At 42.3% G+C, this 27,573-nt stretch overlaps 1 protein-coding gene and 1 pseudogene across 7 annotated transcripts in view; one reads left to right on the top strand and one right to left on the bottom strand.

Moving 5' to 3' along the window:
- Plekhg1 (pleckstrin homology and RhoGEF domain containing G1) overlaps window positions 1–27,573 on the top strand; it is a 229,705-nt gene that overhangs the window by 77,336 nt on the left and 124,796 nt on the right. The gene's annotated exons all lie outside the window — the stretch shown is intronic.
- Window positions 12,759–13,588, bottom strand: LOC108349517 (60S ribosomal protein L7a pseudogene; annotated as a pseudogene).

Here is a 27,573-nt window from a genome sequence, read left to right on the forward strand (position 1 = left end):
GACGATGCCTTACAGCCAGATTGCGTGGAGGTATTTTCTAGCCTGAGGGTTCTCCTTTCGGGGGCTCTAGTTTGTGTGTTAAATTGGCTTAAGACTAGCCAGCACAGTCCCCATTCACAAATCCTGCTACTGTAGAGTCCTCAAATGTCACCTACACGTTTATGTGGTAAAGGCTTGACCTCTATAGAGGTACTGTCCACTGGGGGAAGGGAGCAGTGCAGAATTTAATAGGTGAAGCCGAGGTCTTTAGGACTGTGGAGTATGCTGTTGGAGGAATAGCAACATTCCAGCCCCTTGCTCCTCTATTTACCCGTGTGCTCTTGTTCATGATGCCTCACCACACCAAACCACACCCCTGAAACTGGGAGCCAAAACAAATGTGGCCCCACTGTAAGCTGAGTGTCTTAGGGATTCTCTGCATTGGTAGAACGTGAACCAGCATGTATTTCAATGGGGATATGAAAAAAGATGGATAATGTTAGTTTGAATATGATAAGTTGAGATCTTTGCCATTTTCATCTTGGACTGGTTATAGTTAACTGTTTAAGTACATTGTTTTAAAAGCATTGATAACTTATGGTTAGCAAGGTGAGGGATTTCTCCTCTCCCTCCCTAACCCCTCCACTCCTCCCACTCCCTCTCCCTCCCCCTCTTCCCCTTCTCTCTGTCTTGCTGTCTCTCTGTCTCTGTCTTTCTGTCTCTGTCTCTGTCTGTCTGTCTGTCTCTCTCTCTCTCTCTCTCTCACACACACACACACACACACACACACACACACACACACACACACACCACTGAAATCTGGAACACATTTTTCCATACAACCATTTCCTAAGAATCCTTTGGAACATTGTCCACTTTACAATTGATTCTGTCTGTGCTGTTGTCAAGAGAAACTGTAAAGAAAATGGTGAAGAGCTAAGTTCTCAGGGGGCATTTTGAGTTTTTCTTTTTTCTTTGAGATTCAACAAAGTCTTTTCCTACGTTGTTTATCTAGAGAGAAGTCTCAACTGTGCATTCTTTAGTAAACATTTTACAACTTTCAATACTTTGCGATTTCTTCTTACAAAAAGAGCTTTATTACCTGAGAAACTTGAAGCACTTATGAAAAAGATGCTTATGGGGTCACTTCACAGAGGAGAAGATAGTTGTAAGAGGTGACACAAAACTGTGTTAGGTTCCACTAAACTGTTGGGACATGTTAAATGTTATCATTTATCTTTCTTTTCCTCTGATGATCTTTAAAGACAGTAAGAAAGTCGTTTCTTCTGGTTAATTTGATAACTCTTCTGAAACCTAATTCAGACTTTTAATTTCAAAGATCATCCATGGTTTGTGAATACTGATTTTATATATCACAAATGTTTATGTGTGGAGAATTATCATTCCTATGATATTTAGGCTAAAGCCCTAGAGGAAAGCTAGTTTTATTTATTCTTATATACAAATGGTCACCGACACCATGTTTAAATGCATGAATTCAACCAACTGTGGACTGAAAATATATTTTTAATTGCAGTATACTATACAGAGCATATGCAGGTCTTTTTGGAGTTATTCACTGACAGTACTATATAGAATCTATGTGCATAATGTTTACATTAGGATGTTTAAATGTACAATGCACAAATGAGATAGTTTCAAGTGTATAAACAGGTTATATAGGCTACCTGCAAACATTTTTACATAAGGAACTTTATATCCTAGATATGAGTTCTCCAAAGATCTGAGAACCAACCCCCATGAATACCAATGCACGAATCTCTGAGCAAATGTTTTGTAAATGGACCAATGGATGTGGACTCTTGACTCAGGGAAATGTGACTCACAAGTAAACCATTTCAGAATCAAAGCATATGACATACTTGTGTTCTAAAGAGTTTTTGTGAGCTGGAGATGTCACTCAGTGGTACAATACTTGCCTAGCATGTACAAGGGCTTGCATTCTATCCCAATGCAAAACCCAAAATCAAAACAAACAAGCAAAACACATCCCCCACACACACATGCTCACACCATACATAAACACACATATACACATACACATATGCATATATACACACATACACATGCATACACACATCACACATCTACACATATAAGCATGCATATATACACTGCACATATACATACATACACACTCACCACACAAACACACACATATACATACATACATACAGATACATACACACATTCACACATATACACACAGACGCACAAAAATACACACACCATATATACACTTATATGTACACACATGCATATACATATACACATGCATACTCATATACCACACAAACACACACATATACTTATACATACATAATACATGCACATATTCACACCATACACATACACACATTTACAGACAGACGTGCACACACATACACAGTACACACATAGACACATATACACATACATACATACACACACACAAATGGATTTTATTTTCACAGATCACTATATATTCAGGAAGAAAAACTAGAAATATGGAAATCACTTTCTATCCTAGTAAAGTAATTTAAATTACTGCTGAGGAGATGGTGGAATGTTAGGTTCACTGATTCAGTGACTCACAAACATTATTTTCTGCTAAGCCATGCTTAGAGTTGACCTGTTCTTCTGATTGTCTCCCTTACATGGTCATACAATAGCTGTTGAACACAAATGAAATAACATATTCCCAAGTCCATCTTCACCAGGAAAAAGGAAGCCCTGTCCCTGGCCACAAAGTAGAAGCTCTTCTTTCAAACTGATAAGGCTGTGACTGTGAAGAAGCCATACACAGAGTGCCTTAAGCTAGTCACGATCCTCATAAAGAGCTGGGGTTGGTGTGAACCGCACTTCCACTATCTGACTGTGAAGAAAGGATGTATCAGGGAGGGAGTAGTGGGTTATTAATGCCACATGATCAACCAATGATGTCCATTAGTGTGAAGCCATTATATTTAATTGTTGCATTCTTTTTATTTCTAAATAAAACCAAATGTAAGATGATCTGTCAGTGCCTAACTCCCATCCCTACCTACTGTTGCAAACTCTCTGTTATATCTTATACTTTGATGGGGAACATGCCTCCTGTTATGACCAAGTATAATGTCACTTTTATCTTATGATCAAAGCATCTGCAGGCTCCTTGAACAGAAGGTACCTCAACGATAGCTATTACTGGATCCAGAACCTATTGTGCCAAGAACCTGGCCCAGGCCAGCAAAGTTTTTTTCTTTGTGGCCTGTGCCAGAGTCAACCTATATACCTTCTGAACAACTGGGATGCTTCTTCAAGGGAGAGCTAATGATAGTCACCATCAAAAGTGCTCTTTATTCATCTATTTTCAGGATTTGGGCAGGCTATGGGAACAAGGATAAAAGTCGGAGACAAATCATGAAGCTTCTGGGGTTGGTTGGAGGCTCAGATCACAAGGTAGAATGGGGTTGTGGCCCAGGACAGACTCATTACGGTATCTATGGCCTGTGTCAGCAGCTTGTGACCCTATCTTTCCCGTCTAATTCTTTGCTGATGGGAAGATCCATTCCAGACTCCAGACACCAAATCTGGACTCAGAGTGATTTAGGATACAGTCTTATGGGTTGGAAATTATTCAAGAAAGCATCAGTGTTTCACACTGGTTCATGAAAGGACAACATTGGTGTCTCCCATTCCTAATGATTTATATTATTAGATGAGAAGGCACTAAAAATTGAACTTTTCTTCCTGCCAGTCAGAGCTATAATGTGTTGGTTTAATCACTAAAGTTGAGGTTGGAGATTTGACTTTTCCTGCTATTGGACCATGTTATCTCAATTTCCTGAATGGACTCATAGACTAATAACAGAAAGGTTGTTGCTGCCCTTGGTTATAAAATATCACAAGCTGTCCAGCTCTCCTGGTATTAAGGTTTGGCAAAGGGACATGGACCAAGGTAGTGTGGAAAGCCCTACCTTGGAATTCACTGAATGGGCAAAAAGTACAGTTAAGCCTGAAGGACACTGAATACAGACTTCTCAGTAACCTGTCTGCTTCCAAGGCTGATAAAGAATGGTTCTCCAATAGGTGATCAGCACCACCCACCTTTCTTCCCTTAAAGTAACGAATGGTCTTACCTGAACAAAACTTTCCTATTAGAAAGCAAATATAGGGATTGAAGAGATGGTTCATCAGTTAAGAGCGGTTACAAACCTGGGTTTGGTTCCCAGTGCCCACATGACGGCTCACAACCCTCTGTAACTCCAGTTCTAAAGGATTCAATGCCCTTTTCTGACGTCTATGCACACGAGGCACACATGTGGCATGCATACAAACATGCGGACAAAACACTCAGGCACATAAAATGAATTAAATAAATCTCTTTTTTAAGCAAACAGTATAGCAGAGATCTGTGCTTCATTTGGAGTCTTTTCCCGATTCTAGACTTTGGTTATGTAAATAACATGCAACTTTCTGAACAGAATATATTCAAAGGTTAGATGGTTCACTTTCTACAAGTTGATGGAGTTGGCCTCTGAAATTAGCCAAGACACCCAAGTTGGACTGGTACCCAGGGAGGAAAGGGAGTTTAGAAACAAAGGTAAATTTGACCTTCTTCTCAAGCCAAGGTCATTAGAGGCTATTACCAGCTTCCAGCTTCAAGAGCCTCTGTGGTCTCTCTCTAATTGACTGTGCCTCCTCCTGTGTGTTTTGCCATCCTTTGTGCCTTCTAGTTCCCTCCATCCTCATCTGTGTCTGTTGGTCATCTTGCACTATCTTCCTTACTGGGGCCTGAGTCTTCCACCCTCCAGGCAACCTGTGAACTAGTGTATCTGTGCTTACCTCAGAGACAAGACCTGTCCCTAAACATATGCTACCTGTGAAAGAATTGAGATCTAGAGAAAATTAGTGACTCCATTGAAAAATGAACTGGAAAGAGGTATATGCAGCTCACTTTGTAGAGTGCTTGTCTCTGGGTTCAATCCCTAGAACTACTAGGCATTTCTGAGTGTAATTCTAGCACTTGGAAGGTGAAAGCAGGAGGATAAAGAATTCAAGGCTAGACTCAGCAATATAGCCAGTTCAAGTTAAGGCTTGCTACATCAGACCCTGTCTAAAATGAAAAACAACAACAACAACAAAACTGAACTAGAAGATAAAATTTCTAGCCTAGGACACTTGTCATCATATAACTGTATTTGTAAGATTCTCTCTAGTCTCCATAAAGGGAATAGAGAGAGTATACATCCAATGTGTAATATGTATGTGTCTATGTGCATCTGTATCCATCCATTACATATATTATTTAGTAGTCAGAAATAAAAACATGGCTATTCTAGTTTCATTTATGAAGCAGTGATATAACCTGGCATAAAGCAACCCCAGGGAGAAAGATTTGACTTTACTTCACAATTCCAGTTTCGAGTCCATCACTTTAGGAATTACAGCAGCAAGTTACACAGCCCAAGACAGCTTGTCACATCACATCCATAGTCAAAGGCCAAGACTGAATGGTTGTGCTCAGCTTGACTTTCCCACTTACGCTGTTCAGAATCTCTTTCTAGGGAATGGTGCCACCCACAGTCAGCTGGGTCTTCCTATATTAATTGACTTCAGTAAGCCCATTCCTCACAGAGATCCCTCACTGAAACTCTTCTCAAGTGATTCTAGGTTATATCAAATGGACAATTAAAGCTAATGATCACAATGGGTTATTTAAAATTGATTGACTACATCAGTCTGTTTAAAACTTGGAGTCTGAGAATTTGTGGAACCCTGGTGCACTGAAGCTCCCGGAAGGGGCGGCACAGGTCTCCCTGGTTGCTGCCGCTGCAGAGAGCCCCTGGGCAGCACCCCACGAGCGAACCTGAGCCTCGGGACCACAGGTAAGACCAAATTTTCTGCTGCAAGAAAGCTGCCTGGTGAGCTTGGGACACGGAAGCAGAATTTCTCTAGGAGGCACGGTCTGTGTTTACCGGAAGTCCCACACCCGCGGATCCCGGCCCGCAGCAGCTCTCTGCTCCCAGACCCGGTGAGAGAGAGACCCAACCGCCTGGTCAGGTGGGCACTCCTGAGGCTGCAGAGCGGAAGAGACCACCAACACTGCTCACCCCTGCCCACATCCCTGGCCCAAGAGGAAACTGTATAAGGCCTCTGGGCTCCCATGGGGGAGGGCCCAGGAGCGGCAGGACTTCTGCGCCTGAGACACCGCTGAAACCTGAAAGAAACAGACCGGATAAACAGTTCTCTGCACCCAAATCCCGTGGGAGGGAGAGCTAAACCTTCAGAGAGGCAGACAAGCCTGGGAAACCAGAAGAGACTGCTCCCTGCACACACATCTCGGACGCCAGAGGAAAAAGCCAAAGACCATCTGGAACCCTGGTGCACTGAAGCTCCCGGAAGGGGCGGCACAGGTCTTCCTGGTTGCTGCCACTGCAGAGAGCCCCTGGGCAGCACCCCACGAGCGAACCTGAGCCTCGGGACCACAGGTAAGACCAAATTTTCTGCTGCAAGAAAGCTGCCTGGTGAACTCAAGACACAGGCCCACAGGAACAGCTGAAGACCTGTAGAGAGGAAAAACTACACGCCGGAAAGCAGAACACACTGTCCCCATAACTGACTGAAAGAGAGGAAAACAGGTCTACAGCACTCCTGACACACAGGCTTATAGGTCAGTCTAGCCACTGTCAGAAATAGCAGAACAAAGTAACACTAGAGATAATCTGATGGCGAGAGGCAAGCGCAGGAACCCAAGCAACAGAAACCAAGACTGCATGCCATCATCGGAGCCCAATTCTCCCGCCAAAACAAACATGGAATATCCAAACACACCAGAAAAGCAAGATCTAGTTTCAAAATCATATTTGATCATGATGCTGGAGGACTTCAAGAAAGACATGAACACACTTAGGGAAACACAGGAAATCATTAATAAACAAGTAGAGGCCTACAGAGAGGAATGGCAAAAATCCCTGAAAGAATTCCAGGAAAACACAATCAAACAGATGAAGGAATTAAAAATGGAAATAGAAGCAATCAAGAAAGAACACATGGAAACAACCCTGGATATAGAAAACCAAAAGAAGAGACAAGGAGCTGTAGATACAAGCTTCATCAACAGAATACAAGAGATGGAAGAGAGAATCTCAGGAGCAGAAGATTCCATAGAAATCATTGACTCAACTGTCAAAGATAATGTAAAGCGGAAAAAGCTACTGGTCCAAAACATACAGGAAATCCAGGACTCAATGAGAAGATCAAACCTAAGGATAATAGGTATAGAAGAGAGTGAAGACTCCCAGCTCAAAGGACCAGTAAATATCTTCAACAAAATCATAGAAGAAAACTTCCCTAACCTAAAAAAAGAGATACCCATAGGCATACAAGAAGCCTACAGAACTCCAAATAGATTGGACCAGAAAAGAAACACCTCCCGTCACATAATTGTCAAAACACCAAACGCACAAAATAAAGAAAGAATATTAAAAGCAGTAAGGGAAAAAGGTCAAGTAACATATAAAGGGAGACCTATCAGAATCACACCAGACTTCTCGCCAGAAACTATGAAGGCCAGAAGATCCTGGACTGATGTCATACAGACCCTAAGAGAACACAAATGCCAGCCCAGGTTACTGTATCCAGCAAAACTCTCAATTAACATTGATGGAGAAACCAAGATATTCCATGACAAAACCAAATTTACACAATATCTTTCTACAAATCCAGCACTACAAAGGATAATAAATGGTAAAGCCCAACATAAGGAGGCAAGCTATACCCTAGAAGAAGCAAGAAACTAATCGTCTTGGCAACAAAACAAAGAGAATGAAAGCACACAAACATAACCTCACATCCAAATATGAATATAAAGGGAAACAATAATCACTATTCCTTAATATCTCTCAATATCAATGGCCTCAACTCCCCAATAAAAAGACATAGATTAACAAACTGGATACGCAACGAGGACCCTGCATTCTGCTGCCTACAGGAAACACACCTCAGAGACAAAGACAGACACTACCTCAGAGTGAAAGGCTGGAAAACAACTTTCCAAGCAAATGGTCAGAAGAAGCAAGCTGGAGTAGCCATTCTAATATCAAATAAAATCAATTTCCAACTAAAAGTCATCAAAAAAGATAAGGAAGGACACTTCATATTCATCAAAGGAAAAATCCACCAAGATGAACTCTCAATCCTAAATATCTATGCCCCAAATACAAGGGCACCTACATACGTAAAAGAAACCTTACTAAAGCTCAAAACACACATTGCACCTCACACAATAATAGTGGGAGATTTCAACACCCCACTCTCATCAATGGACAGATCATGGAAACAGAAATTAAACAGTGATGTCGACAGACTAAGAGAAGTCATGAGCCAAATGGACTTAACGGATATTTATAGAACATTCTATCCTAAAGCAAAAGGATATACCTTCTTCTCAGCTCCTCATGGTACTTTCTCCAAAATTGACCATATAATTGGTCAAAAAACGGGCCTCAACAGGTACAGAAAGATAGAAATAATCCCATGCGTGCTATCGGACCACCACGGCCTAAAACTGGTCTTCAATAACAATAAGGGAAGAATGCCCACATATACGTGGAAATTGAACAATGCTCTACTCAATGATAACCTGGTCAAGGAAGAAATAAAGAAAGAAATTAAAAACTTTTTAGAATTTAATGAAAATGAAGATACAACATACTCAAACTTATGGGACACAATGAAAGCTGTGCTAAGAGGAAAACTCATAGCGCTGAGTGCCTGCAGAAAGAAACAGGAAAGAGCATATGTCAGCAGCTTGACAGCACACCTAAAAGCTCTAGAACAAAAAGAAGCAAATACACCCAGGAGGAGTAGAAGGCAGGAAATAATCAAACTCAGAGCTGAAATCAACCAAGTAGAAACAAAAAGGACCATAGAAAGAATCAACAGGACCAAAAGTTGGTTCTTTGAGAAAATCAACAAGATAGATAAACCCTTAGCCAGACTAACGAGAGGACACAGAGAGTGCGTCCAAATTAACAAAATCAGAAATGAAAAGGGAGACATAACTACAGATTCAGAGGAAATTCAAAAAATCATCAGATCTTACTATAAAAACCTATATTCAACAAAATTTGAAAATCTTCAGGAAATGGACAATTTCCTAGACAGATACCAGGTATCAAAGTTAAATCAGGAACAGATAAACCAGTTAAACAACCCCATAACTCCTAAGGAAATAGAAGCAGTCATTAAAGGTCTCCCAACCAAAAAGAGCCCAGGTCCAGATGGGTTTAGTGCAGAATTCTATCAAACCTTCATAGAAGACCTCATACCAATATTATCCAAACTATTCCACAAAATTGAAACAGATGGAGCCCTACCGAATTCCTTCTACGAATCTACAATTACTCTTATACCTAAACCACACAAAGACACAACAAAGAAAGAGAACTTCAGACCAATTTCCCTTATGAATATCGATGCAAAAATACTCAATAAAATTCTGGCAAACCGAATTCAAGAGCACATCAAAACAATCATCCACCATGATCAAGTAGGCTTCATCCCAGGCATGCAGGGATGGTTTAATATACGGAAAACCATCAACGTGATCCATTATATAAACAAACTGAAAGAACAGAACCACATGATCATTTCATTAGATGCTGAGAAAGCATTTGACAAAATTCAACACCCCTTCATGATAAAAGTCCTGGAAAGAATAGGAATTCAAGGCCCATACCTAAACATAGTAAAAGCCATATACAGCAAACCAGTTGCTAACATTAAACTAAATGGAGAGAAACTTGAAGCAATCCCACTAAAATCAGGGACTAGACAAGGCTGCCCACTCTCTCCCTACTTATTCAATATAGTTCTTGAAGTTCTAGCCAGAGCAATCAGACAACAAAAGGAGATCAAAGGGATACAGATCGGAAAAGAAGAGGTCAAAATATCACTATTTGCAGATGATATGATAGTATATTTAAGTGATCCCAAAAGTTCCACCAGAGAACTACTAAAGCTGATAAACAACTTCAGCAAAGTGGCTGGGTATAAAATTAACTCAAATAAATCAGTTGCCTTCCTCTATACAAAAGAGAAACAAGCCGAGAAAGAAATTAGGGAAACGACACCCTTCATAATAGACCCAAATAATATAAAGTACCTCGGTGTGACTTTAACCAAGCAAGTAAAAGATCTGTACAATAAGAACTTCAAGACACTGAGGAAAGAAATTGAAGAAGACCTCAGAAGATGGAAAGATCTCCCATGCTCATGGATTGGCAGGATTAATATAGTAAAAATGGCCATTTTACCAAAAGCAATCTACAGATTCAATGCAATCCCCATCAAAATACCAATCCAATTCTTCAAAGAGTTAGACAGAACAATTTGCAAATTCATCTGGAATAACAAAAAACCCAGGATAGCTAAAGCTATCCTCAACAATAAAAGGACTTCAGGGGGAATCACTATCCCTGAACTCAAGCAGTATTACAGAGCAATAGTGATAAAAACTGCATGGTATTGGTACAGAGACAGACAGATAGACCAATGGAATAGAATTGAAGACCCAGAAATGAACCCACACACCTATGGTCACTTGATTTTTGACAAAGGAGCCAAAACCATCCAATGGAAAAAAGATAGCATTTTCAGCAAATGGTGCTGGTTCAACTGGAGGGCAACATGTAGAAGAATGCAGATCGATCCATGCTTATCACCCTGTACAAAGCTTAAGTCGAAGTGGATCAAGGACCTCCACATCAAACCAGACACACTCAAACTAATAGAAGAAAAACTAGGGAAGCATCTGGAACACATGGGCACTGGAAAAAATTTCCTGAACAAAACACCAATGGCTTATGCTCTAAGATCAAGAATTGACAAATGGGATCTCATAAAACTGCAAAGCTTCTGTAAGGCAAAGGACACTGTGGTTAGGACAAAACGGCAACCAACAGATTGGGAAAAGATCTTTACCAACCCTACAACAGATAGAGGCCTTATATCCAAAATATACAAAGAACTCAAGAAGTTAGACCGCAGGGAAACAAATAACCCTATTAAAAAATGGGGTTCAGAGCTAAACAAAGAATTCACAGCTGAGGAATGCCGAATGGCTGAGAAACACCTAAAGAAATGTTCAACATCTTTAGTCATAAGGGAAATGCAAATCAAAACAACCGTGAGATTTCACCTCACACCAGTGCGATTGGCTAAGATCAAAAACTCAGGTGACAGCAGATGCTGGCGAGGTTGTGGAGAAAGAGGAACACTCCTCCATTGTTGGTGGGATTGCAGACTGGTAAAACCATTCTGGAAATCAGTCTGGAGGTTCCTCAGAAAATTGGACATTGAACTGCCTGAGGATCCAGCTATACCTCTCTTGGGCATATACCCAAAAGATGCCTCAACATATAAAAGAGACACGTGCTCCACTATGTTCATCGCAGCCTTATTTATAATAGCCAGAAAATGGAAAGAACCCAGATGCCCTTCAACAGAGGAATGGATACAGAAAATGTGGTACATCTACACAATGGAATACTACTCAGCTATCAAAAACAACGAGTTTATGAAATTCGTAGGCAAATGGTTGGAACTGGAAAATATCATCCTGAGTGAACTAACCCAATCACAGAAAGACATACACGGTATGCACTCATTGATAAGTGGCTATTAGCCCAAATGCTTGAATTACCCTAGATCCCTAGAACAAACGAAACTCAAGACGGATGATCAAAATGTGAATGCTTCACTCCTTCTTTAAATGAGGAAAAAGAATACCCTTGGCAGGGAAGGGAGAGGCAAAGATTAAAACAGAGACTGAAGGAACACCCATTCAGAGCCTGTCCCACATTTGGCCCATACATATACAGCCACCCAATTGGACTAGATGGATGAAGCAAAGAAGTGCAGACCGACAGGAGCCGGATGTAGATCGCTCCTGAGAGACACAGCCAGAATACAGCAAATACAGAGGCGAATGCCAGCAGCAAACCACTGAACTGAGAATAGGTCCCCTATTGAAGGAATCAGAGAAAGAACTGGAAGAGCTTGAAGGGGCTCGAGACCCCAAAAGTACAACAATGCCAAGCAACCAGAGCTTCCAGGGACTAAGCCACTACCTAAAGACTATACATGGACTGACCCTGGACTCTGACCCCATAGGTAGCAATGAATATCCTAGTAAGAGCACCAGTGGAAGGGGAAGCCCTGGGTCCTGCTAAGACTGAACCCCCAGTGAACTAGTCTATGGGGGGAGGGCGGCAATGGTGGGAGGGTTGGGAGGGGAACACCCATAAGGAAGGGGAGGGGGGAGGGGGATGTTTGCCCGGAAACCGGGAAAGGGAATAACACTCGAAATGTATATAAGAAATACTCAAGTTAATAAAAAAAAAAAAAAAAAAAAAAAAAAAAACTTGGAGTCTGAGCATTTAAGTCATCATCATGAAAGCAGGGCCTTATTAAATACACTTTGGAGTTGGTTTATGTTTTCTTTGGTTGCCTAACTCCTAGATTTCAACCTTTTCACATCCCCCAAATATTTTAGGACTGTAGCTTTTCAATCCTGTGTTTCTATAGACAAATGAGATTCTTTTGATGAGTGATCAACAAATGGTACCAGGTTGTGTTGTGTTGTCCAAACAGGACCCTTAAAGGGAGTTTGAGATAGAATAGGCTTCTGTTTACAGTATACACTCTTTAACACACTCATGAACATTTCCAAAAGAGCATTTTCTTTTTTTATTTTTGTAATTATATTTATGTACAGAAAACTTAACATACATTTAACCCAGTTTAGTGGCCAGTTCTTTAGCCTTTGCCTTTTCCAGCTTGGCAATGCGAGCCACAGACTTAGGACCCAGGACATTGCCTCCCCAGTGGCGGCGGATCTCGTCATATCTGTCATTATAATTGGTCCTAATAGCTTCCACCAGCTTAGCCAGAGCACCCTTGTCTTCCGAGTTAACCTGTGTGAAGGCAACAGTGGCGCATGTCTTCCTGTGGACCAGGCGCCCCAGCCTGGCCTTTCCCTTGATGATGCAGTAGGGCACCCCCATCTTTCAACAAAGAGCAGGCAGGAAAACCACCAGCTCAATGGGGTCTACATCATGGGCAATCACCACCAGCTGAGCCTTCTTGTTCTCCACCAAGGTGGTGACTGTATTGACCCCTGTTCGGAGGACAGGCCGTCTCTTAGTTGGGATGTTCCCTTTGCCAGCAGCTTTCTTCTCAGTTCGGGCCAGCAGCCTTTGCTTCTTCTCCTGCTTTGTCTCTGGCCTGGACTTGTGGGCAGGCTTAAGCAGCTGAGTTGCTGTTTGCCTGTCCAGGGCCTGGGTGAACTGGTTGATGGCAGGAGGTACTTTGAGCCGCTTATAGAGGATGGCTCTTTGCCCCTGCAGCCTGATGTAGCAGGGCCATTTGACAAAGCGTTTGAGATCGCTTTTGGGCTGGATGTCCTGCCCAGTGCCGAAGTTCTTAGGCCTTTTCTCAAACAAAGGATTGACCACCTTTTTGGCCTCTTGTTTCTTGACCACAGTGGGGGCCAGGGCCACCTTCTTTCCCTTGGCCATTGGCCATCTGTTTCATTTATCTAGCTAAATGTCCACTTATTTCTAGAAGACAAAAGTATTTTAATCTTTTGATGACAGAGAGTCCACATTTTCCCCACCATTCCTGTTTTGAACAAAGTAATGCAAGACAAACCTTCTTTCCTTTGGGCATCTTGCCAAAAGAGCATTTTCATGATGATTCTTAGCCTAATCAAGTTGACAGTGAAGATTAAATGACCATATCCAATTGCCTGTTTCTATAGCATAAAGAGAAATAAAAGGAAATTCTTAAAAATTGCTTATATACAAGGATGTCACAAGGCTTTCTAGAGAGGTAAAAGTGAAGATTGTTGTTGAATGCCTATTTTCTGTTTTTTAAGTGAATTCTATTGGGTGTGGGAGCTCCTGTGTTCTAGGTGTGCCCTGCACACCCAGGTAGCACTGTGTCTTGGTGCCCATAGACTGGATAACCCTCATTGTTGTTTGCATCTGCTAAGGCCAAATGGAAATCACTGGCTAACCTATCTGTATTTTTTGCAAACAAAAAGAAAAAGTGTGTGTGTGTGTGTGTGTGTGTGTGTGTGTGTGTGTGTGTGCGCACACACACACATGTGTGCATAAAAATGGGGGGGGGGAGAAACAGAGACAGATACAGAGAGACAGAGAAAGAAAGAGAACATTGGAAAGCCCTTTGTGAGTTCTAGCATGTCTATGTGTGCATGGACACCTGTGATCTTCCACAATAAACTTTAATGGTCCTTTTGAGAAATTGTGCCCATATTCAGCCTAGTTTCTATTATTGGGAAGTCTGAGGCAATTCTTGAACACTGAACTGTCCTTTGATCTGTAGAAACACTGGTTTCCATGGAGCTGTGCTGGCTAATGATCAAGCATTCCAATGAGCTGGGTTCTATTTTCCTACCCAGGCCTGCCCTGAAGGATTTGCATAAAGACTTTAAAGTCATGATGTTTGCATGAAAGGAAGTTGGAAAGTGAGAGCAGAGCAAACCATTGGCCATCTGTTTCATTTATCCAGCTAAATGTCCACTTATTTCTAGAAGACAAAAGTATTTTAATCTTTTGGTGACACAGAGTCCACATTTTCCCCACCATTCCTGTTTTGAACAAAGTAATGCAAGACATACCTTGTCTTATTTGACCTTAAATGTAAGTAAAGTGAAAGCCAAATTGTCATGACCAATATATTCCCTACATCTGGCAATACTCTTTCTCAGAGCAATTGTTAATCCCGGCTTATTTTTAGACATTTTAGGCTGAGCCTTCCTCTCTAGTCTTCTTTCTTCCCCACCCAGTTTTGCAGAACAGCCAAAGGAGACTGCCAGCCCCACCCCAATGGTGTGTTAAATTCACACACCCGTACAGCCACACTATGGCTTGAGGAAGGACAAGGAGTTCCTGACTTGACAGCTTACCCTGATCCAGGAGAAAGAAAGTCTTTTAAAAAGAGAGAGAGAGACTTGTAGATAAGTGGGCCATGTGCCTATTGCAGTTAATAAGGTTAAGTAGGAGCCAAGAGGAAAGATGACGTTTGCCTGGGTGGACTGAAGCTGCAAACGCTTTGGAGATGACCTTTGATTTCTACAAAACCCAATCTATGATTGCTGGATACTTGGCTCCCTCTCCAGAACATCTGCTGGGATCCAGAGGTCTTGGGCTATGGGGACATTAACCCCTTAGCTAACATGTAAAGCAAATCATGAAATACTCTCTGGGGTCAGTTATTGTTTTCTTGAGACAGTGTTGCTTTGTATCCCAGGCTGGCCTTGAACCTCTAACACTCCTCCTACTTTGGTCTCTTGAGTGTGAGTGAACCACCATGTCTGGCTTTAAACTACATGTTTACTATTTGCACCACCTTCCTTGATATTGCAGTCTGTTGTTTATTTAATCCTCTTGGCATCGAGTCAGGAAGCTGGGAGACTCCCAGCCTGTAGTCTCTCACCCTACCCTTTCTTCGTCATGTAAATGTGGCTTTAACCCAGGTTGTGATCCGAAGATGTAATTCTGATTTCCATGTAAACCATTCCTGGAATAACTGAAGGGTTTGCATTCAAGGAAAACATTGACATTATTTTTATCTCTGATCCCTTAATGAGATAGTTATTTACTTTTGTTCATATATCTCATAGCTTTTAATGGAAGAAAAATACTGGGTTTTCCCTTGCATTTTTACACATGTTTATGCTTCCAAAATAAATAAACAAGGAAGGAGCAAAATCTGTTTTCAAAAACTAAACAGTACTCTGTGGGGAAGCTCTAATAAAAAACTGACTTAAGTAGATTTTCTTTTCATAGAGGATCACTTTTCTTACACTGACTTCATAAGGGATATGATCCCCTAAGTCATGCCTTTAAGATATGTAGGATAAACTTTAGGTTTGTAATAAAGAATATCTCATATATAAAGATGCATAGATGCTATCAAGGACCCACTACTTGTATAATTAATAAAGAAAGGATTATAAGAAGTCTTTATCTTAGTGTGTTTACTTTATATCACTACCTTTTAAAAGCCGTGCTGGGAGACCTGGATCTGCAGAGAATAAGAAAACCTGACTCTACACATGGATGCCTTAATGGTACCAAGAACTGAAACGTGCTCTGTCAAGTCTCACTGTCAGTTGCTGCCGTCCTCCCTGCTTTTTCTGATTTCCCAGGAGGCACCACGGGGGTTGGTTGTCCATTGTTTGCACAGACATAGAGATTAAAGATGATTCTACTATGGCTTTAGAAGTTCCATCCTTTGGGGAGGGACCTTATTAACTACTTAGTGTAACTACAAACGAATAAACTGACCCTACTTCACCAATAGTAGGTTTTAGGGGATATAGGAGAGTATCAGAATTATTTGATATTTGAAGATATGAAGAAAAGGGAAAGATGGTTCTATATTGTTTCTTTATAGATGTTTAAATTCCTTGCTACATTGTGGGGGGTGCTGCAATGTAAGAGGAGGATTCTTTTATTCACAGTAGGGAGGAAGACTGTGCATGTGTGGGTGCGTAGGTATTTGTGGAAGCCAGAGGTCTTTCTTCAGTCTCTTCTTTACCTCTTTTTTAAAGACAAGGTCTCTATTAAACCTGATGGTCACCATATTGGCTAGCCTGGCTGACCAGCAAGTTCTGGGATTGCCCTGTCTCTGCCCATCAGTGCCAGGGATACATATGGTTACCTACATGCTCCAGTTTATATACTACTGGTGTTGTAAAGATCTGAACTCAGGTCTTCATGCTTGTAGAGCACACTTTACTCACTAAGCCATCTCCCTGGCCAAAGAAGTCCTCATTTTCCAAGTTAGAAGAGCACCATGTATGGATAAAAGGAAGACAGCAGTAACTAGAGTAAGGAGCCCCTTTGACTACCGTCCTTCCAGCGCTCCTGCATCCCAGCCCCTCAGCATATCTGCTTCCGAGCACTGCAAACTAAGTATTTTAGCCCTTCTGCTGCATGTTAACTCTGTACTTATCCCCACACCCCAAATTACACATCCTGGCAAGATTTGCACTTGTAAAGCATTTAATTATTGTGTTTGGCAGTCGTGACTGGTTGCATTATGTAAACAAATGGCAACTTCAAACACCTAGGTTGATTTCTTTTTTTTCATAGCCTGCCAGAAAGCGAGACTATTTGATGTGCATTCTGAGGCTCTGTTTCTGGTTCCATAATATAGGTGTGGGAACAGGAATCTGGCTTGCTTCTGAGGTCCTAATGCCACAGAAAATTAGCTTTTAGCATCCTCAGCAGAATTGTAAATCACCACAGAGACATGTTCCAAAGACACTCTCGTTGTACGCCCCATTCTAGTGAAAGCTCTTTGTACCGTTTAACAATATAGACAAGTGCTGGATTATTTTCAGATCTTCTGTGTCGTTTGTGGACCCTGCAAAGTGTAGCTAGCATGCCACCATCTTATGGAAAGATTCCCAAGGTTTCTATGGAGGTGATGGTAGACACAGTTCATTATCTCCTCCCTATCTGTAGGCACTGATTGCTATATAATTTCTCAATATGATCAAGAGCACATCTCAGCTCAGTTGACTCTAAGATATGCTACATTCCTACACAGAGCCCTTAATGAACTAGTGTTGGAGGAGGGGTGCTGGAGCAATGAATCTGTAGGTAAAGTACATTTCCCATAAAGTCTTGAATTCAAACTCTAAAGGCCATGTCAAAAGCCAAGTGTGAAGCATAGCCATCATCCCAGTACAGCAGAATCAAACACAGTAGGTCCTCTGGAACCTACTTAGCCAGTCCAGCCAAGTCAGCAAGCTTCAAATTTACTGTGTCAAAAAAATGAGGTAGGAAGTGGCATCGATCACTGACATCAACCTGACGTTGACCACCAGCCTTCACACATGCTCATGCACTTACACACGTGCACCTACACGTATACACATATGCAAAAGAACTATTGTTTGGTCAACTCCATTGATTTAAAAAAAAGCATCCAATCTCCTCTCTCCCTATGCCCTAGAGTACTAGCCAAGAGGACTTGATTTATAAAAGAATTAAGAGACTACTGGGCTCTTCCACCTGTCTTCTTGGAGTCCAGTGTAGACTCCTTGTTCATGGAGCTGACCCTGAGGCTGAACAAAAGTCTGAATCATCACAGGAAGATTAAATTATAGTTCAGATACCATGCTTACTTATGGAGGTGAGAACTTCAATGACCCAGTTTAAAGAGAGAGAAAAATTAACAAGAGTTGAAAAGGAGGTTTTATGGTAACCCTAAAGTTATGAGAAGATTTAGATAGGCAGGTCCTCTCATCTCTTAATGTATCTGAATTATTGTTGCTTTACCATAATAGTGATGACTGAATAATCTCAGAGCATACCTTCTCTCCCCTCTGACTTCCTCAGTACCAGCCTGCTCCAAGGAAGGGAATATGGAGTCAGGCTTTTACCTGCTAGAATGGAGGTCACCCGCCAGCCAGGTTCCAATGCTTACTATCTAAGGTTGTATATTGGTAGGTTGGGAGGGGCCTGGTTTCACTTTTATTTCCAGTTGGAAATGCTAGACTATGTCTCAGACCCTCCTATAGAATGTGCATACAACTTGGGAATGCTTTACTGTCTGAAAATTCTGTGGCAAACTCAAAACTCACATATAAACGGACATAGTAAAGTGAGGTGGTTATAAAAAAGTGCAGGTGGCATGCTGGGTACTCAGCACATGTTAGTCAACAAAGGGAGGGGAGTCCTTTGTGTAAATCTAATCTGACCCATTTTCCCTCTCCCATCTGATAGCAACAAACCCTTGGTGAGGTCCTCCATTCTGCCTTACCCATTTATCACCTGCCTCATGGTACCATTTACTAATCCACAGTGGGCAAGGCTGTAAGAGTGCAGAGACTTATCCATGGTGACACAGCATGAGCAGCAGAACCAGGACTGGAGGGTGTGACACATAGCACACATGTGACACACAGTGCCCTAGCTGTTCAGCATCTACAGTGTGGTGTGGTGAATTTGGCAACATCGCAGCCTCCCCTTTTGGGTTTTAACTTATAGGATTGCAGGGGGTCTTGAATTGCTCATTCTCTTCCTAGCATAGTTTTGACCTCTTGTCTCTAAAGATAAAACTTCATTTTTCTAGTGGGAAATTAAGCACTGAGAATTACTCAAATAAGTTAATGACACCAGAGATAAAATAAAAGAGAACGTATCCAAAATTGAGACTGCATGTCATGGGCTGGATGCATGTGTGTGCGCTCCATAACTCCAGGTGTACACCCTTGTGGGGAAAACTGGAGTAACTGAAAAGGTGGTTCTATATTCTGAATTAAATTGTTTAGCCTGTTTAACGCCTCCTCAATGAGCCACCAGAATGATATCTTCTTTGATTATTCTGTTAATAGCAATAGCTACAGACAGAAAAATGTCTATATTCACCTCCATCTGGATGCAAAAGTTAGAACAAGTTTTGAGGACTGATGTAGCCAACGCAGAAAAGGAAGGAGAGGAGAGGCATGGACCACTGGAGTCACAGCAAAGTTCTTATAAAAAGGGATTTGCTCCTGTCTGGGGTTGTCCAACTTTGGTTTGCTAGAAAATTCCTAGCCAGCTGTCCATAACAAATGGACATTTAAACAGGAGTAAAGGGAGACTCCTCATACAGGTTTTCAATTTATTCCCATGCCTTTAAGTGATGAAGGTTGCTATGTGTGCTTACGGCTGCATTAAGACAAAATGTAGCCCCTCCCACCAACAAAAAGTAAATAGGGTTTCCACTCTTTGCAGACAAGTGTTTTTTAAACCACCCCCAAGGAGCCTAAATTGTCCAGCGTCTAAATAAGCTTTAGTAATCCCAGAGAGCAAGTAAAGAGACCAATTCCTATGCTTTACCCTCCACACATAAACAGGAGATCCTTCTTAACAGACTCATGTTAACTTCAGATGCACCAGCAAACAGGGTTTTTATATTAAGTTTAGCCTAAATTACCCATCTTGACCCAGTCTAATTGTTGTAAGTGGTAGGAATTAATTTTGTGCAGGCAAGGATGAAGGCTAATCCCAGTCAATCAGTGCCTTGTAATTAATCCACATACTCTTAAAGGAGAGGGCAAAAAGTTGGCACATTCTCTGGCTTACAGTTCTCTACCAACCTAACTCGGGGTTCCTGGGTTTAGTAGGGTTCAAATTTCAGGGTAGAATTACAATTAACAAAGGTTTTGCTAGAGAGATGGCTCTTTGCAGATGCCAAATATTAAGGTGTTGACCAAAATCTGTTCTAACCATGAGAGCCAAAGCAGTATTTGAACCAAATACATTTTCAGATGTCTTTGAAATGTAGCCCATTTGGGGACATCACTGTGGTCTCTGAAACCCTAAATCACTGAATGCCACTGAACTATAAACCAACAAGAAGTCTTAACCCACCACCTTCCATTAGTGTGAAAATAAGGAATAAACATCTGAAAAAATAAAAAGGCAAGCATATTATGAGAGGCTTCCTACAAAAATCAATATGTCAAACAAGTTCTTCCTAAATTTTATATATAAGGGAAGGTGATCTGATATGACACCTTTGATCTGTGATTTTCCTTTGATATGGCAGAGAAAATGAATGGAAATAATTTTGTAATATAATATTTTAAGGGTTGGGCTTTGAGATAACTCCATTCATACCCTTTAATTCTAAGTTTCTGTGCCTTTTAAAAGGTATTTACTTTTATGTGTGTGTGTGTGTGTGTGTGTGTGTGTGTGTGTGTGTGTGTGTGTGTGCCTGCATGCGTGTATGTGATGTGTGTTTGGTGTATGTGTGCCTGCATGCATGTATGTGTACTTTGTACATGTAGGTGCTTACAGAGGTCGGAAATGGGCATTAGAGTCCCTTGGGACAGCATGACTGACAGTGATGAATTATCTAACATAGGTGTTAAGAAGGATGTCTGGTTCTGCTTTGAGAACAGGACGTATTCTTAACCACTAAGCAATAGTTCTAACCCACTGACATTCTTCTTCCCTAAGATGAAAAGTAAACAGTTCTTTCATGATTTCATCTTTGATACTTTGACGTTAAAATGAATATTAAGCCACAGTTAGATTTCACAGACTCTATGCCTGTGTCCATAGCATGTCTAAGGACAGAGAAGATGCAAATATTCTACCCAAATTGGAGATAAATGTAAGCATCTCACACCTCACCTCAACTCTCTGAGGAAACCATAAAATAAGGAAACATCATCAAACAAATCATGTTTTCACATGGGAATGATTTGATAATTATGGGCTTTCTTTACCAGAACTTAGTATCTAATTATAAACAATAGTATGTTTCTTTTAAATTACTATAGGATGATAAAAATATCTTATTCACTAATTATACTAGTCTCCCATGCATAATAGTTGTTCATTCATTCATTCATTCATTCATTCAACAAGTTTTCATTGCATAGGTACTGAACTCCAAATACCAGTCCACAGTCTGGGGAAATTATGGGAAATAAATAAATAAATGTACACTCGGTGTCATTAGTGTATGCTAGACTAGAGGGTAAATGACTAGAACCAAATAGTTATTAGTTTCTAGGGGGAAAAAGTCCTCCTCAAGTGAGGAGGCAATGTCTGAGACGAATTCTGACAGATTAGCAGTAGCTAATGTGATATGGAGAGACCATGAGCCCTGGAGACTCTTAGAGAAGAGTAATGGATGTGGAGAGTCTTTGGATCAAAGCTGGGAAGATTAACGAGAAGGAATGGGTTGTGACACATTGATGGTTTTGATCATTATCCAAGAATCAATGAAAGGGCACAGAATCATGTCCAGGGTGGGGTGACATCAGGTTTGCAATTTGGAAGATCACGGTGCAATTTTCTGTCCCATTTAGGAGACAGGTTACTAGACCATTCTTCTAGTACAGGTGCAAGAGCCTGGTAGAGGTTAAGCGACAGCCGAGTAACAGAGAGTTGAGAAGTGAAAAGGTTGGGTGGAGGTGGTAAGGATTTGACTGGAGTGAAGGAGTAAATGTATGGTGGGTGATTCTTCCTGCAGACAGAGACCAGGTGGTGCCATTCTCCACCTGGGACGACTGTGTTCCATTGTGAGCATATTACATTGTCTTTCGCTACAAAATCTCAAAACTGGGATATGGGGCAGTCACGTGGCTATCCTGCCTCGCTCTCAGACAGTTAAGCTGAGAATGGCTGAGTTCCAGGTTGATGCTGCAAGGGAAATGGAGAAAGGACGTCAGTGGAGGTAGGAGGAGAACCAGGTTAGAGGGAAACAGTGGCCAAACTTGTCGGACGCTGCCAAGAAGTTATATGAGAAAGAGACTCATAAATACCAACTGGATTAGGCAGCAGCATCCACAGAGAGCTGTTGCAGTGGGAAAGCCAGGCGGGCTGGAATTAGATAGAGAAGTGCTAACAGCTGGGAGAAGAGGCCCCGAGTCAAGGGGAGGTAGGGTTAGACAGAAAGCTTGGATGGGCACACTCTCCCACCATTCAGGCAGTAGGAGAGGAGACTCTGGTGAGCACAACTGAATAATGCTTATCTGTGAGAGAATCTAAGGGAACTTGCAAGTGATTTTCCCCCAGATTGGTTTATGTGAGCAGAAACTTTTTGCATGTGTTCTTACCTGCCCTGTTTTTCTCCTGTGTGTGGCCATTCCACACTGAAGACCACAGTATGCTGGGCCTGTAGGAGGTAGTGTAATGATCAGGTGGACTTTGCACAGCAACTAATTCAGAACAGCTCAGCCCAAGCCGTGCCTCATATCTTTCTCTGATTTGAAAATGCTGTGTTTTCTTCTCCTCTCTTCATATGTGAGAACTATAGGCAGACAAATAGTTGTACATCTTGCTTTAAAGACGGGAGTACTTCCTAGACCCTGGAGCATTTGGGGACACGTGGCTATCATCTCTATTCTTTGGAGCAGTCCTTTGCCCCAAAACCCATTGCCAAGTCCAGGACAGAACTGCATTGAGAGAACTCAGCAAGACAGAGGGATGTGCAGCCCATTAGGCAAGGAAACTCACTGCTGTGGATGCGATTTCATTCCCCCTCAGTTTCCTACTGGCCCTGAATGCAGAACTGATTCCATCACTGTCCAGGCAGTTTGATGGATGGGGCATTTGACACTTAAAGTCCGGTGCTTGCTGTCCTTTGGACAGGGCTTGCTGCCCTGCCATACTGCCCATCCCTAGCATCTGTAAAACCCTGTCAAAATCAAGTTTCTTTCTTCATGACTTTCTCACAGGTAATGCTTTGATGGCTCTCTATTTGCTGCCCAAATCCCATAGCAGCATAGATCGGGGCCACCCAAAACAGCTGGAAAAGCCACCTGAGTGTCCCAGTACTAGGCCATACTACCCTTGTGAAACCACCAGTGCTGTGCTTACAGAGTAAGGCCTAAGTCCTTCTTGGGAGAACTTTAAAACCCATACAAGACTCTCAAGCTCATCATTCATGTCAATATCATCGTAAGCTAAATCCACTAGGAAAGCAAACACTGCACCTGAACTACCCACAGGCCACAGCAGAAGCCAGCCGCTAGAGTAGAAAAGCTCACTGTAACATATAACTGTTCAACATAGATTACCATGGGAAAAGCAAATGGCCCATGCTTACTAGACAACCTCTGCCAGAGGCATTCATCTTCTGGAGTTATTGTGTTCCTCAGATACTATGTCCAGAAGCCAATCTGTCAGGTGCTGGGGTCTGGTGTCAAAGCAGCAAAGACCTTTCCGTCTAATCAGATTTTGACCCAATTGGAGCACTGGAAACACAGAAAAAGTAAGGAAGAGATTACATTCCTACCTTTATTTTTAACTTTGACGGCCATGTCTTATGATAGGTAGGCATCAACATACTACTCATCCAGTAGGCCAAGCAGGAGTGTGACCCCCCCCCCCGCCTCCACACAGGAAAAGAACATTAAGAATTAAATCAAAGTGTAAAATGAAAACTAGTTCCCTGTTTTACATACACCTGTCCAGCTCTTGATTGCGGCCTCTAAGGTGTGGGGGAGAGGAACAGTTAAATAGAGACCAGGAACTCATATAGTACCAGCCCAAGGGAAACAAAATAAAATCAGTACTGGGCTAGAGAGATGAGTGCTTTTCGGGAGGACCCAGGTTCAATTCCCTGAACCCACGTGGTAGCTCGCAGTTGTTTGTAGCTCCAGTCCAGAGGATCTAATGTCCTCCACTAGTCTCTACAGGCACTGTACACTTGTAGTACACAGATATACTTGCAGGCAAAATGCCCATTCACATAAATCATTTTTAAGAAATCAGTACTAAGGAAGAAATATACCCACACACACACAGTCCTGCCCTCACTCCAGCAACTTCTCCAGAAATAATAGGAGGTCAAATATTTGCTAGAGACAGCAAGTCTACTTAATTCCAACAGCTTAGTTCATGTTTTTACAGTTGACAGCCACCTCATCCTGGCTGAGCCGGCATGCCTTCAGTCAGCATTTACCAAGTGGCCTCTGGTGCCCAGAGTCACAATAAGTCCTAAGGGATTTCCAAGAAGTACATGGCCTGATTCAGCCCTCATCCCCTGCAGAGGGTGAAGCGGTACTTAGGTCTATAAATCTAAAAGAGTGTTAATAGCTCATTATCACCATAGGAAATTACAAGAAAATGCCCATGTACATATACATTTGCATGTGCGTGTATGCACACATGCATGCATGCACGCCTAAATGTGCTCGCACACACACACACACACACACACACACACACACACACACACACACAAGCATCTGTTCATAAAAGAAAACAGATCTGGGGGGAGCATGATCTCATGTCCTTGCCCTATATCTTGGTGGAAGAACTCAGCTTTCCTGCAGTGTGACCTGTTTAAGGAAGTGTGTTTGTATGGACTGGGAAGGGTGGGGTTGACCTCCCATGCAGGATATTACCCTTCTTCCTCTTCCTGCCCTGTTTCTCACAGCAGTCATGGTCATTATCACTTGACTTCCTGTGGGGCAGATTGTGGATACTGAGGGTCTATTTGCTGCCACAAGCAAGTAGAGGACAGCATACTGCTGAGAACTGAGCAGTTGTCCCTATGGGACCCTTCCCAGTGGTATCGAAAGTAGCATTCCATGTGGAGGTGGAAGAGGTGGGACACTGTTGACAAACTGTGCTCTGGGATAAAACATCACAAGAATGGGAACCATGGGAAATATGAGGGCATGTGGAGCAGGGCAAAGACAAGTGATGCTAACAGATAGCACCTGCCACTGGGGTAACACCTAAGGAGGAAGCAAGCAAGGGCCCTAGAGAGATAAAGGATGGATGTAGAGAGACAAGAGCTCCTGCGTGTCTGGGCTATGGAATGGAGTCACTTCACACAACATAGCATGTGCTGGCTAGAGACATTATGCTGGACAAAACATTGATAAAGGTGATAGGCCCCAAAGTCCTGAAGATATTGTGGACCTCCTGGCACCATGTCAGACCATGTCAGAAGGAGCCCTTTTGGGGAAAGTCCTGAGAACCCTGTGAAATCTTTCTGAGGCCCAGCAAGGCTGGGGACGAACCAGTTGGTTGAGGCTGACCAGACGTAACAGCAGTTAACAGTGAGCCCAGCTTAGTGTTCCTGAAGTACTGTGACTGGATCTCTGAAGATGAGAACATGGGAGAGAGAGGGAGGTTAGGTAGGGTTAGAGAGCTGTTCTTGTCACATCCTCTGGCCTCGTTAGCTGCCTTCCTCATGTCCTTCTCTGTCCCCTCTGGTGACTGTCCACAGTGACTCTGCAGGGATCTAAATGTCTGAATTTGAGCAGTTTGCTATGCTTTTAAAAACAGCTTTGGCCACAAGCCCTCTGTATTCTCTGCCCTTTGGAGAGGAGCTCCCAGTGATACAGCAGCAGTGATGGTTAGAGAGGAGGCTCCTGGGAGCAAGTTAGTCATGCTCTCTGGGCTTACAAGTCAGTCATGCTCTCTGGGCTCACTACCTAGTCCTTTGCTTTTATCTCTTCCACCTCACCCTAAGGAGGGCAAAGGTAGCACCTCTGTGTATGGACAGTCTCTCTGTAGTGCTAACAGCTCCTTTCCCAGCCTATTCTGTCCCTTACAAATAGATCTGGGACTACAGAGAGATATATCTCCGGGTAACACACAGTCATGTTTCTGCCGCCTTACCCTGCCCTCTAATGAGACACTGGACCATGCCTCAGGGCCTCCACTGATGACCATCCAGGAGGCTCTAATGCCATTCTTCTCTGGAGGCCACCATACTTGTGCAGGTTGTAGCCCCATCAGAAGGCAGGTTAAGCCTGTCTCTGTGAGTCTGGGTGTGGCAGGAACTGAGATCTGTGGAAGCCTCGTCGCCCTTTTCCCTATAGGATAGGTAACATTGCCCTGTAAGTAGCTCTCTCGGAACCCAACACAGCTTAGCTCAGCACTCTGTGGCCAGAGCTGTCCATAGACCAGGGGATACCATCCCACAAAGAAATGGAGATGCCCACCCCAGGAGGATCACAGGAGGACCAGGACCCATACCTCCTATCCAATGTCCCTTTCCACCCCACTCTGAGACCTGGTCTAACCTGGAGGTTGAGGTGTGGTGTGAGTAGACCCCAGAGCTCCTTCTGTTTTGCATGCTGTCACAAAATGCCATCTTCCATTTCTACTGTCTTTCTATACAAATGATGCAAACATTTTATTACATTTTGGAAGGATGACACAGAAATGGCACAGCAAGGATTAACATATGTTAGTGATTGCAATGAAGAACAGGGCAGTATTGGATGAGAGTAAAAATAGTAGAAAACTGTAAACTAACTAAGTATGAAAACTGCACATGTAAAGTGTGCTCCCTTAAAACACTGATATGTGGTTATGGAAATACTGCCTTTAAATGGACAAACAAAGAACAACAACAATAAAAGCCCTCTGGCAAGTTCAAGGGATTTGTGTAATTTACCTATCTTCTGAGAAATCAATCCTAAGCTTATTTAGATTAGCTGAGGTGTATGTCGGAAAAGAAGAAATGTGAAAGTATGCATGGACCCTTCCACTCCTTAATCATAAAGGTCATAATGACACTAAACATCAGTACCTTTTGTGCTGCCCACATTTAATTTAGTCTTAGTCCTTTTCCACCTAAGCTGAATGAATATAGGGTCCAGAGGTACTTAAAGGATTCCAAATTCTTCCGGAACTACTTACCTGGTCCCTTCCTCCCAGCTCTAATGCAGTTTTGTTTTCACATCTGTGTGCACCTTGCATATTGACCAGTAGGGGGCACCTGTGTCAGCATGTGGTATTAGCATGGTCTCAGTACTCCGTAGGAGGCCACCCACCAGCTCATAAAAGGAGATCATCAGTCCATTGCAATGAACTCACTTTTGAAAAGGCTTTGAGAATATACATGGCTATGAACCACTAAACCTCTTAACCACTCCATCCTAAAAGACCAATATAATGCTTAAAGGAAACACTCAGGTTGTAAACCAGCTATGTTGTGGTGGAAGGATGGCCCCTTGGAGAATGGCTTAGATGGAAGTGATTCCAGTGTGGTAGAGAAAGATAGGCTGAGGAAAACTGGTAGAAACTCCACCTCACC

This window comes from Rattus norvegicus, chromosome 1 (assembly GCF_036323735.1).
Source record: "Rattus norvegicus strain BN/NHsdMcwi chromosome 1, GRCr8, whole genome shotgun sequence".
NCBI lineage: Eukaryota > Metazoa > Chordata > Mammalia > Rodentia > Muridae > Rattus > Rattus norvegicus.